The sequence below is a fragment of the Globicephala melas genome, chromosome 7, assembly GCF_963455315.2.
Source record: "Globicephala melas chromosome 7, mGloMel1.2, whole genome shotgun sequence".
In the NCBI taxonomy this organism is placed as follows: domain Eukaryota; kingdom Metazoa; phylum Chordata; class Mammalia; order Artiodactyla; family Delphinidae; genus Globicephala; species Globicephala melas.
The window spans coordinates 64,094,984-64,107,417 of record NC_083320.1 but is presented as its reverse complement, the minus strand read 5'-3'; the positions used below and the strand labels follow the sequence as shown (position 1 = coordinate 64,107,417).

General features: G+C 38.1%; 1 protein-coding gene and 1 pseudogene across 8 annotated transcripts in view; one reads left to right on the top strand and one right to left on the bottom strand.

The window, feature by feature from the left end:
• The window catches only part of B3GALT1 (beta-1,3-galactosyltransferase 1), a 600,252-nt gene that overhangs the window by 387,125 nt on the left and 200,693 nt on the right, over positions 1-12,434 (top strand). The window lies entirely within an intron of this gene.
• On the bottom strand, positions 10,542-11,002 carry LOC115848837 (ubiquitin-conjugating enzyme E2 variant 1-like; annotated as a pseudogene).

Sequence of the window (12,434 nt, the reverse complement as noted above, 5' to 3'; positions counted from 1 at the left end):
TTTTTCGTGGCATCTTTAGGATTTTCTATGTATAGTATCATGTCACCTGCAAACAGTGACAGGTTTACTTCCTTTCCTATTCGGATTCCTTTTATTTCTTTGTCTTCTCTGATTGCTGTGGCTAGGACTTACAATACTATGTTGAATAAAAATGATGAGAGTGGACATCCTTGTCTTGTTCCTGATCTTAGCGGAAATGCTTTCAGCTTTTCACTGTTGAGTATGGTGTTAGTTGTGGGCTCATCATATATGGCCTTTATTATGTTGAGATATGTTCCCTCTATACCCACTTTCTGGAAAATTTTTATCATAAATGGATGTTGAATTTTGACAAAAGCTTTTTCTGCATCTATTGAGATGATCATATGATTTATATTCTTTAATTTGTTAATGTGGTATATCACATTGATTTCCAGATATTAAAAATCTTTCATCCCTGCAATAAATCCCACTTGATCAAGATGTATGATCCTTTTAACGTATTGTTGGATTCAGTTTGCTAATATTTTTTGAGGATTTTTGCATCTATGTTCAATATCAGTGATACCTGCAATTTTCTTTATTGGTAATATCTTTGTCTGGTTTTGGAATCAGGGTGATGGTGGCCTTATACAATGAATTCAGAAGCATTCCTTTCTCTCTAATTTTTTGGAACAGTTTGAGAAGAACAGATGTTAACTCTTCTCCAGATGTTTGATAGAATTTACCTTGGAAGCCATCTGGTCCTGAACTTTTTTTTGTTGGGAAGTTTTTTTTTTATTATTGATTCAATTTCATTACTGGTAATTGGTCTGTTCATATTTTCTATTTCTTCCTGGTTCAGTCTTGGGAGATTGTATTTCTAGAAATTTGTCCATTTCTTCATCGACCAGTCAGATGAAAACTTCAACTTTGAAATCTTACTAGATAAAGGCATTGAAATTTCTTCAAAATAAACCATAAGGGAAACTTTAAAAATTGACACTACGTATATTCAAAATTTTGTTCTACTACATTGTGGAATACTTATTTTACATATTATTTCTTCATTACTTTCTAGATGTCTTTGGTTCCTCAGACATTTGCATAAATGGTACAGATGCAGGAGAAAAAAAATGTAAAGTAAAATATTATTTTTAGTGGATTGTAGGCAGTGATCCAGTTACTGGAAAGTCTGCCTGTGTTGGGTTCTCTCTTCTTGCCCCACTACCAGCCTATGGTAAAGCCAGAGAAACATCTCTGAAGAGGTTATATTAACTGCTGTGTTGTGAAATATTTCTGTAGTCTGATGTGGATGATTTATGTGAGGGCTCTTTTGCAGGGAGACACTAGTGAGTTGATATCTCTCTCAGATCAGCAATAGTTGAGTCTTAGGGCATTTCAGAGATAGGAAATCTCCTCCCTTCTTCTTACAGTGGAGGAAAAATCTTCACTTCTACCCTGGAACCAGAGCCTCAGCTGCTCCTGCTTGTGAATGATGACTAGTAATGATGGTTCCCCAATTCCAGAAGTGAGTGGTACCTAATTCCAATTTTTATCCCAGTTTCAGGAAGCCTGTTTCTCTTGCTCTGAGTCTGGTCTTCCCCAAGAAGGTTATTTTCTGGAAAGAGCCTGTCCGAGAGGGGGAAATTTCCCCCTCTACCCCTTGAGTTCTTGTGGTTGGACTAATAATTAACTGACACAAGACAGGTTAACTGGAGAAAAAGAAACAAATTTTAATTCATGTGCAAGGAAATCTCATGGAAATGGGACCTAAGAAGTGACCTAAGCAGGCAGACTTTATATTTTTTAGACAAAGAAACAGTAAGTAACTGAGGAATTAACAAGACAAAAGAAATAGGCTTTGGGTGCTTAATTAGTGAAGTATCTAAACAGAGTTTGGGCTTGGATTTGGGCTTTGAGTAGTAAATTAAAGAAGTAATAAGGTTTGTTTACACAGGCTTCTTGGCCCCAAATTTCCTATCTCTGGTGATAAGGGTATCCTTCTACCTCTAGATGCAGGGAGTATACCTTTCACATGAGAGATTTATTCCCTGCCTTCAGGGAGACGGCGGGGGTGGGGGTGGGGTCCAAGTATCCCTCTTGCATCAGCTGCTTCTTAAGTAACTTTAATCCAAAATAATCAATATGCCATTGAGGCATATTTTGGGGGAAGCCTGCTCTAGGCCCCAACAAGCCCTTGGGATACAGCTGCCCTACATATCATTTGCCCAGCTCCAGATAGAAGGTCTTTTTATTTTGTAAACTAACTGACATTTCATAAACATAGCAATACTCTTTGGCAGGGAAATTTTAAGTTTGTGCAGCATATTTGGGAAGTGGATTTTGTCACTTGAGCACTTGGAGCTCTCTCTCCTCATAGCTGTTCCTAAGTCAACGATGCAAACCTCGGAAGTTATTACAAGAAACTAACTGTAGCTGTTTGTCTTCCCTCCTATTGTGTGGTTCTCTACTTTATGGAAATGTGAATAATGATGGGTACTGTGGTGTGTAGCTGGTCTGTGTTTTAAGGGACCAGAAACAGCCCGGTAGGTCAGGGAAGAATATTAGTGCAGTTCAGATAAGTTCAAGCGATACTTAGTAGAAAGAACAGCTTGCTGTGCTCTGCTGTGATGGCAAAGGTATCTTGAGAGAAGATTCTATTATTGTGATTTGGCTTCTCAGGCCACAGGGACCTGAATACTTTCCATATTCTAATTGCTTGCATACTATTTCTAGAATAATTCATGAAGGGAGTGTGTGAATTAATATCTATAAAGGATCTTTCAAAACACAATTTCTGAGGGTCTGGATCCTCCTTTCAGTACCCATTTTTGTCTTACTGTGGCCAGAAAATGTTGGCTTATGCCTCTGTTTACCAACTTCTAGGGAACCACCTTTGTTTTATCAAAATGAAGGATACACTGATGGTGACATTTTCTTTATCTTATCAGAAGGCTTTCACATAACTACAGCATGACTGCTCCCTGGCTGACGGTGATTGCATGAGGCGTTGTGCTGTAAGATACACCTTGTTTCAGAAAGGTTAAAAGGTGAAAATATGCTGTTTCTGAGAATTGATGAAATAGGTAGCAAGGGGGAATTTTCTGGACTGCCTTATCACATTTACAAATTTGATAAATAGCCTTTGAAAAATTGTTCCTGATAGTTTGTCATTGTTAATGCAATTTGTAGTTTTCAGATGTATGTTTGATCAACTGGAATGAAAAGAGAGAAGGATATGTTATAATCTTTGGGTTTTCTTCATCGTGCATTGGGGCTTAAATCCTCCACGTAGGGTGCACACTTACCATCATCACTGAGGCTACAAAAGAAATTAAGTGAGTAAGTGGGAAAATATTCCTTTAAATCTGGGAAGCGATGTTGTCACCCTCTTGTCCCTCAATTACAGTGTGCAAAATCTCATTAGTATTTTATAGAAGATGCTTTTATAGCCCTTTGTATTTCATTAAAGCCCAAAGCAACTTCTGTAGTATACTATGGCAGGTCCTGAACTGCTGCTTGAGTTACTCTATGGAAAAGACAGTTGTAGAGGAGCATTAACTCACTGTAGCCCCAGGAGGACCATTCTGTACAGTTTGATGTCTTCAAACTGATGAAAAGTTCTGTCTGCTTGGAATGCCATCCACCTCATTCAAGTGCTTCTCAGCTCTTGTTCTAGAACAGGGTTTCTCAATCTCACTACTACCGACATTTGGGATTAGATGATTCTGTGTCCGTGGGAGCTGTCCAGTGCCCTGTAGGATGTTTGGCAGAATTCCTAGCCACCAGGTGCCAGAAACTTCCTTTCCCCAAAACTGATAATTTAAAATGTCTTCAGGCATTGCCAAATGTCCCCTGGAGCACCAAATCACCCTGGTAGAGAACCATTGTTCTCGAATTCTCTCTTTCAAGGTACAGAGGCCCTGAAAAGACAGGGATCACATGCTTCAAGAATTAGTTCTCATCCATGTTATTATGATGATCTAATGTGAAACCAAAGGATGAATTAGCCAGAGGTTATATAAAAGCCATAAAAGCAGTAGAGCAGATGCTTTCAGCGTATGGACTCAGTATTGTAACATGCAGCTACACTATGAGATAATTTAGTATCGGGGGTGAGTTTGAAGACAGCAAGGATGACATATACCTCTCTTCCTCTCACACATTTTCTGTAAAAGAAAATCTCAGACTTTCAGAAGTGTAAGAAAACTGCCAAAAGCACACAAAATCAACTCTATTCAGTGTAGACTTGGTCCTATATTGATTGGAGAGACAGTCAAAAACGTTGAGTTTTTCATAAAGATAAGTAATGAAAACAAAGAAAAATAACAAACTCTGTGGTATGATTCAAATGAAAATGTTATGATAGTAACACTCCTCCACCTCGTTAGTGCTTGGCCCATCCACTTGAAAATATTTGTCACCTAGATGCTTGCCCAGGAGTATATAAATGGCTTATTTTTTTAGTATTCTTTAGTGTTTCAACAGTTCAGTATCATAGCCATGGTTGGTTGTGGTTTCCTTTTAAAACAATTATTTTTAAAGTATGTCAAAACAAAAACTGTACTCTTATTTTGCACATTCAGAAAAGAATCTCCAAGAGTTTGCCTCAGAAAAGTAGGCAATGCTCTCCCCAGTGCTGTAGTAGAAAAAACCAAGTACGTCATCTGCAAAGATTAGGGCTCAATTGGCACCGATGTGGAAAGGCATCCTGTCTCACATAGCTTACTGCAATAGCCCACTTATTAGTCTCCTTGCTTCCACCTTACTTCTTAGTGTCTCTTCTCTCCACTGTAACAAACAGAGCAGTCCTGTTGAACATCATGAGATGGTGTAAATCCTTTGCTCAAAGCCCTTCAGTGGCTCCCAGTATTACTTAGAGTAAAAGCTAAAGACTGGAGAATGGTCTGCAAGGCACCACCTCTCTGGTTTCATCTCCTATTGTTCTCCCCCTTGTGCACCCCATCCCAGCTACCTTGGCCTCCTCAGTGCTCTGAGAACACACCAGCTCTATCTCAGAAATTTTGTGCCTGCTGTTCCTTTGCCTGTGATGCTCTTCCAAGGATATATACATGCATCTCTCCCTCATCTCCTTAAGTCTGCTTTAATGTCACCTCTTCAATGAGGCCTCCTCTGACTATCTAAATTTGCTATCTCACCCCCATCCCCACTCCACTGCTTTTCTCCTTCTTCTCTTTATGTATTGTCATGACATGTATCTGTGAGTCTGTTTCTGTTTTATTATATACATTCCTTTGTTTTATTTTTTAGATTCCACATATAAGTGATTACATAGAGTATTTGTCTTTCTCTGTCTGACTTATTTCACTAAGCATACTATCCTCTAAGTCTATCCACATTATTGCAAATGGCAGAATTTCGTTCTTTTTTATGGCTGAGTAATATTCCATTGTATGTACTTATAGGATGTGGTCTTTTTAAAATCCCTATTGCGTGAACATACAAAGCAATTAGTTGTGGAAAGGATTAATTTACAAGTCAAAGAATTTCTTATTATGAAATATGAAATTTATTAACTGTTTTTTAAATCATCCTGATTTTGAAGTGGATATAAATTTTGTGGGGAACTGTCAATGATTAGATTATTATAATTTGCCTTGAGTCAAGTTGAGGAAAAAGGGATGGATCTATAATTTGTTTTAACTATTTTAGTTTTTGAAAAACACATTATGAGGATGAGCAACAATATTTCGTCTAGGAAATAAATATACATATTATAATCAAAAGATTTTTTTAAACATCGAGTTAGATAGTAATTCAAGGGATTTTCTGTCAGTATTTCCAAGTTTTAATTTACATTGTGTGTATTAATCAAGGTTCTTCAGAGAAACAGAACCAACAGGGCGTGTACATATGTATATGTCCCCCCATAGTGATATTTATATTTACATTTATAAAGAGATTTGTCTTAGGAATTGGCTCACGCAATTATGGAGGCTGCGAAATCTCAAGAGCTGCAGTCAGCAACTGGAAACCCAGGAGAACCAATGGTACATCTTCCAGTTAGAAAGCCAGCAGGCTGAAAACAAAAGAAAAATCAGTATCACACAATGGAATATTAGTCAGCCATAATAAAGAACAAAATAATGCCATTGCAGCAACATGGATGGGCCTAGAGATTGTCGTACTGAGTGAAGTAAATCAGACACAGAAAGACAAATATCATATGATATTGCTTATATGTGGAATCTAAAAATAGGGTACAAATGAACTTATTTGCAAAACAGAAGTAGAGTCATGGATATAGAAAACAAACTTATAGTTATCAGGGGGTAAGGGGAGGAAGGATAAATTGGGAGATTGGGATTGACATATACACACTACTATATATAAAATAGATAACTAATAAGAACCTGCTGTATAGCACATGGAACTCTACTCAATAATGTGTGATGGCCTATATGGGGAAATAATCTAAAAAAATAAAAGTGTATATATGTATAACTGATTCACTTTGCTGTACACCTGAAACTAACACAACATTGTAAATCAACTATACTCCAATAAAAATTTTTTAAAAAAGAAAAGAAAAACAGAGTACTAAAAATGAAGAAAAAAGAAAATCAGTTTCAGTTCGAATCCAAAAGCAGGAAAAGATAAAGATCAATGTATCAGCTATAGTCAGGCAGGAGGAATTCCCTGCTACTTGAGAGACAGCCAGACTTTTTGTTTCATTCAGGCCTTCAGCTGATTGGATGAGGCCCACCCACATTAGGGAGGGCAATCTGCTTTACTCAGTCTGCAGATTCATTGTTATTCTCATCCAAAAACACCATCACAGACACACCCACAATGTTTTACTAAATATCTGAGCACACTGTAGTCCAGTCAATTTGACATATAAAATGTACCATCACAGTGTGTTCCAAATTTCCTAAGTATTAAAGATTTTTTCTAATAATGATTCTAGAATAAAACTATATATCTTCATTGTCTTCAAAAGGAAAGGTAATACATAGTTTTTTTTTTATTGAAGTATAGTTGATTTACAGTGTTGTGTTAGTTTCTGCTGTACAGCAAAGTGATTCAGTTATACATATATATATTCTTTTTCATATCCTTTTCCACTGTGGTTTATTACAGGATATTGAATATAGTTCCCTGTGCTATACAGTAGTACCTTGTCATTTATTTTATATGTAGTAGTTTAATATACTGTTTATTATGTGAGAGAAATGATGAATATTTCAAAAACTATCTGAGATAATGTCAGAAACTTATATTTTTTAAAATGTCTGTTTTTCTATTGAAACCTTCCATTTAAAGAAGATTGCAAATTCTGAAATACAACTTTAAGAGTGTATTTCTATTTCGTTGTGAAAGCAGTATAAATGTAACATTTCTTATGGAGGGGAGCTTCTTTGTTACTAACTTTCATTTCATGTTTTATACAATAATCAAAAGAAAATGAAACAAACTTCAGAACTACTTTTTTAGAGTAGTGACAGTGAAATATGTGAATAATTACAATGGCCCCAAAAAAATATTTTCCCACAACTTTGATTTTCTCAGAACTACACAAAGCTCAACTTCATCTATGAGCATATTATCTTCAGTGTTTATTCTGTTTGTTCAGTTGATAGAGGTTTTTTTCATGAAATGCCTTGATCGTAGAGTCACTATAAGCTCAGTTAACTTTGCAGAGAAAACTGGGTGCTCATTTTCTTCTCTGTATTGCCCAGTAACATACTCAAACAAACATTATAGTGGGGAGAAGAGAGCCCATGACTCGACACTGAAGAGTTCACGTATATGGAGTGGTATTCAAAATACTTAACAAATGGTAAGACATAAGTACCAATCAATAAGAACACAAGACATAAATGTCACTAAATGGAACCTGCCTAAAGTTCTCAGTGGAATTTTGGAAACTATTGTCACATAAGAAAGCAATGATGTTTACTGACTTAATCATGCCTGTACAGATGTTACACTTTCTTTGGTATGTTGTCCCATTTTTGCATTTCAAACTCTAATTTATAGGTCCTAAAGCTTTCTGAGGATGTAATAGTTTGAGTATGATGCTGGCATTGTTATCATGGAAATTGGGACTTTATGAAAATATCCCATACTAAATAATACATCTGAAAATTAAATTTCTCAGAAAGCTTCATTAAAGCATCAATAGATTTTATTGAGAATGGGTCAGGAGAGAGAGAGAGAGAGAGAGAGAGTGAGTGTGTGTGTGTGTGTGTGTGTGTGTGTGTGTGTGTGTGTGTGTGTGTTTGGGGCGGAGTGTCTAATAAGGGTACACACGGAAAAAGCACAGCCCTCAGAAACAGAACAACTAGGAAGTGGGAAATATATATACATGAAGAATTAGAAAATTAGATCAAATATGGTGGTTCCTAAGAAGAGGCATAGGAGAATGTTATAGAGGATTGAGGGGAGAAGATCCCTTTGTACTAAGAGACCTCAGAGAAGGCTTCATGGAGAAGGTGGTGGCATAGAATATGAGAGAACAACAGGGAAAATGAATGATCGATTTGGGATCATCTCATTGTAAGTCATAAATGGTAAACTAAGGCACCTTGCTTGTTAATGTGGGGTATAAAGAAAGTTGAAAGACAGAAAGAGTGCTCTCCCAGGTAGAAAATAATTACATATTGATATAAGAGAAGATAACGCTTATAAAAGATCGAGGTGATGCTTGTTGGAATCAGTCATCTTCTGAAAGAGTAAGTGCTGTTATCAGATTACATTTTTTTCTTTTTTTAAATATTAACACACACTTCTTTTTATTATATTAAAATCAGGCAATGGTCTGACAATAAAAAGTCTACTTATGGAATACTGTTATGTTAAACTTTACTTACAGGATGTTAAATCCTTAGAGCTAAGGTTTTCCCCAGAAAAAGATTAATGGAAACATCAGGTGCTTTGCAGACTTGATAGTTGCTGCTTTAAAAGGTGGTTTTACACCACAAACACTAAATTTAAAAAAAAAAAAAAAATCTTAGAACACAATGAATTGCTCTTATTTCGGTATGCGTCCAACATCTCAGCATTTAGTGATCCTGAACAGAAAAGTGGAAAACGCAGCCACTGGCCAGGAATTCCAGGGATCTGCCGTGCACGCCAAGTTCTTTCTTATCCCTGCTGAGGACTCAGAGAAGCAGCAGCACTGAAACCAAAGTATGCACTGAGTTCAAGGTTCTTTATGTTCCAGTTGTCAGATTCCAAACTAGACCCAAATGGATTGCAAGGATGACCAAATGAGAGCCCTGTTTAAAACGTCTTCAATTTTTGAAAGCAAAAGCAATTACAGGAAAAGAAAACGATTCATTCAGAGGAATCGTGTGTGCTTACCAGTGTCTTCTGTGGCCTTTCTCCAAGTTTAACGACCAAGGACTTTGAGAGCTGGCAGGTCAGAGTGACCTTGGTGACTGTTCTTTTCACCTTATCAAAACCTGAGCTAGGGCTTCCCTGGTGGCGCAGTGGTTGAGAGTCCGCCTGCCGATGCAGGGGACGTGGGTTCGTGCCCCGGTCCGGGAAGATCCCGCATGCCGTGGAGCGGCTGGGCCCGTGAGCCATGGCCGCTGAGCGCGTCTGGAGCCTGTGCACCACGACGGGAGAGGCCACAACAGTGAGAGGCCCGCGTACCACAAAAAAAAAAAAAAAAAAAAACCTGAGCTAAAAAAAGTATCAGCTGATGATGACAGCAGAGGGTGGCAGGGCTGAGAACCCAATATTCATTTCCCAGGCTGGTGGAGAGTAAATAAGTGTGGTTCCAAAACTAAATGAGGGAGGTCAGAGATGCTCTTCAACCTTCCCTTATGGCCAAAGCAAGGAAGTGTCCTGGAAGGTGTTGGGTGGTGATGGTGCAAAAAGGGACTTGAGTAGGAAGAAGGAAAAAGCAGCACCCCTCGATTAAGGTGAGGGGAGAAGATATGGGGAAATCCCTGAATTCCTTACCAAAGGCCAATTTCAGAGGGGAGCCGAGGGGGTTACAATCTATGCTTCGGCCAAGGGTGGTAGTGGAGACTGGGAAGAGGATGATGGCTTGGAAGGGAGGCAGCATTTAAGAGTTAAAGAAAGAAACCAGGGGTGCAGACAAAGCACCCCACACACACCCAGGAGTAGTCCCACAGGCTGTGACCTGAAACCTTCACATCTACTCTAAGAAGCCACCCCCAGCTGGAGGGCTGTTGCAGGAAGGGAGGAGGCAGGGGGAGGGGAAGGGGGAGAAGGCAGAGACCCCAGGCCATGTAATCAGCAGCAAGGTGATTGCGTGGTGTGTCTTTTGACAGTTGAGTTAGATGTGCCCCGCTGGTTATGATGGGAATCGATTTAAATACACTTTCTTGATCCCAGAAGTTCAGCTATGTGGACAGTGGTTACACTTGACAGAATGATTTGTTATTGCACAACTTATATATTTCAAATGGAAATAGTATCAGAAAATCAGTATCATTTACAGTATCTTACGATAAACTGCCTTTGAATGGGAGTTTCCTTTCCAGTACTTTGAGGTCTACAAGACGTATCTAGAAATTTTACTACTGTGGAAGATGAAGACGACTGCTTAAGTTGAATGGGGGCTAAGGGGGGGCCTGTGGTTTTTCTTTTTGATTAATTGCTGTAACACTGTCCTTCAGGAGGCTGAGGGAGTTTCATATTTTCTTTAGACATCATTAGGCGCCGAAGCTCTTGCAGGACAACTTTGATGCTATGTGAGTTCTGCCATTCTGCTAGCACTGACATGGCTCTTGGGTCCACCACTCCATTAGAACTATTAACTCCATTCATATTAATTTTTGTTACAACTCTTACAAAGGGAGGTGCTTCTGGGTATTTAAGTCCACATTCTATTTTAAGGCTGTGTATTCAGTTTTCATAAACAGTTCTTGGAGGCCCAATTATCATCCCTGTCCATCTTGTGGACAAGTGTCACGTCTTTGTCATCTTCTAGACCCCAGCTAACTGTGCCATCTCCTATTCCTTTCTGGCCTACTTCGATTTCTTCCAACAGTGGGCAATTGCGAGGGACTTTTACTCCCTAGCCCGTGGTGGCTACCATCTTGCGTCGCTGTCGCTCAAAGGCCGGCCCCTTCTTCACCCCCAGATTACGTTCTTTAGTTCTTCCCACTGACTCCCAGTAAGCCCAACACTGAGAGATACACATGAACAAGATTAGCACCTTGCACAATACCTTGCTCAGGGTGAATAAATATTTTTCAAATACCTATTTTAAGATTAAGACCAAAATCCTTATATTAAGAGCTCAAAAAGGGTCTAATAAATATCTTTCTTTCAAGATACCTAATTGCCTAATTAGTATTCTTAAAAGTCACAAGAATTATCTATTTCAGAATTGTTTCATTAGATATTTGGGTTGTAATTAGAATATAGTTAGATATTATGATCTAGTTAGTTATCTAGAAAAGCCTTTGGGGTGAATCATTTTTTTTTAACATCTTTATTGGAGTATAATTGCTTTACAATGTTGTGTTAGTCCCTGCTGTATAACAAAGTGAATCAGCTATATGTATATGTATATCCCCATATCTCCTCTCTCTTGCATCTCCCTCCCACCCTCCCTATCCCACCCCTCTAGGTGGTCACAAAGCACCGAGCTGATCTCCCTGTGCTATGCGGCTGCTTCCCAGTAGCTATCTATTTTACATTTGATAGTGTATATATGTCCATGCCACAAGGACCTCTGATTAATCAGAAAAATTGTTCCCCTCATTATATTGCTAAAGAAAGATAAAACATAATGACTGATTATTATAACATTTACTTTTTGCCATTAATCCTAATAGTTAGATAAATTGGAAGTCGGGTATTAACTAGTTCTGAATTAAGCTTTGCTATTTTATTTATCCATGGAAATTATTGTTTTAATTAAAGATACAACCACAGTAAATAGCAATAAGTGGTCTCAAGACCTACGTAAACTACCAGTTACTAGGATTGCATATATATTAGATACAACTAACATTGGTATTAAAAGAGGAAGGCCTCTAGGACTGTGAATCAAATATTTTTACTTGTTATTAAGATGGTGCCTGCCAACAGGCTGCTCACAAATACCCATTAGAGTTATAAAGCAAGAATTTATCTTAGTTTATTAATGGAAAGTTAATGAGTAGAAAGCATGGCCTCTCTCTCTCCTTCTCCCTGCTTCCTATCCCATTATAAATCCACACCTTTTCTTCATTTTCTTTGGAAAAAAAATTTTAGGGTTCCAGTTTATCTTACGTAAGCAGAAGATAACACTTAGAAATGTACTTGTAACATAAAATGGCCAGTTAATAAGCATGGGGCCACGTCTGGACTAAAAAGCATTTTGATGCAGCCTCCAGAGAAGCTTTTGTCAAAGAATAACAAACATATGAAGTAACCAAAGAGTCCATCCTGAGGTCAATTTGTTGAGAGGTCTATAGACCCAGGATGTCTCAAAGGAGTTGACAACATCCTGCTTTGGACATACATAAATAACATGCTGG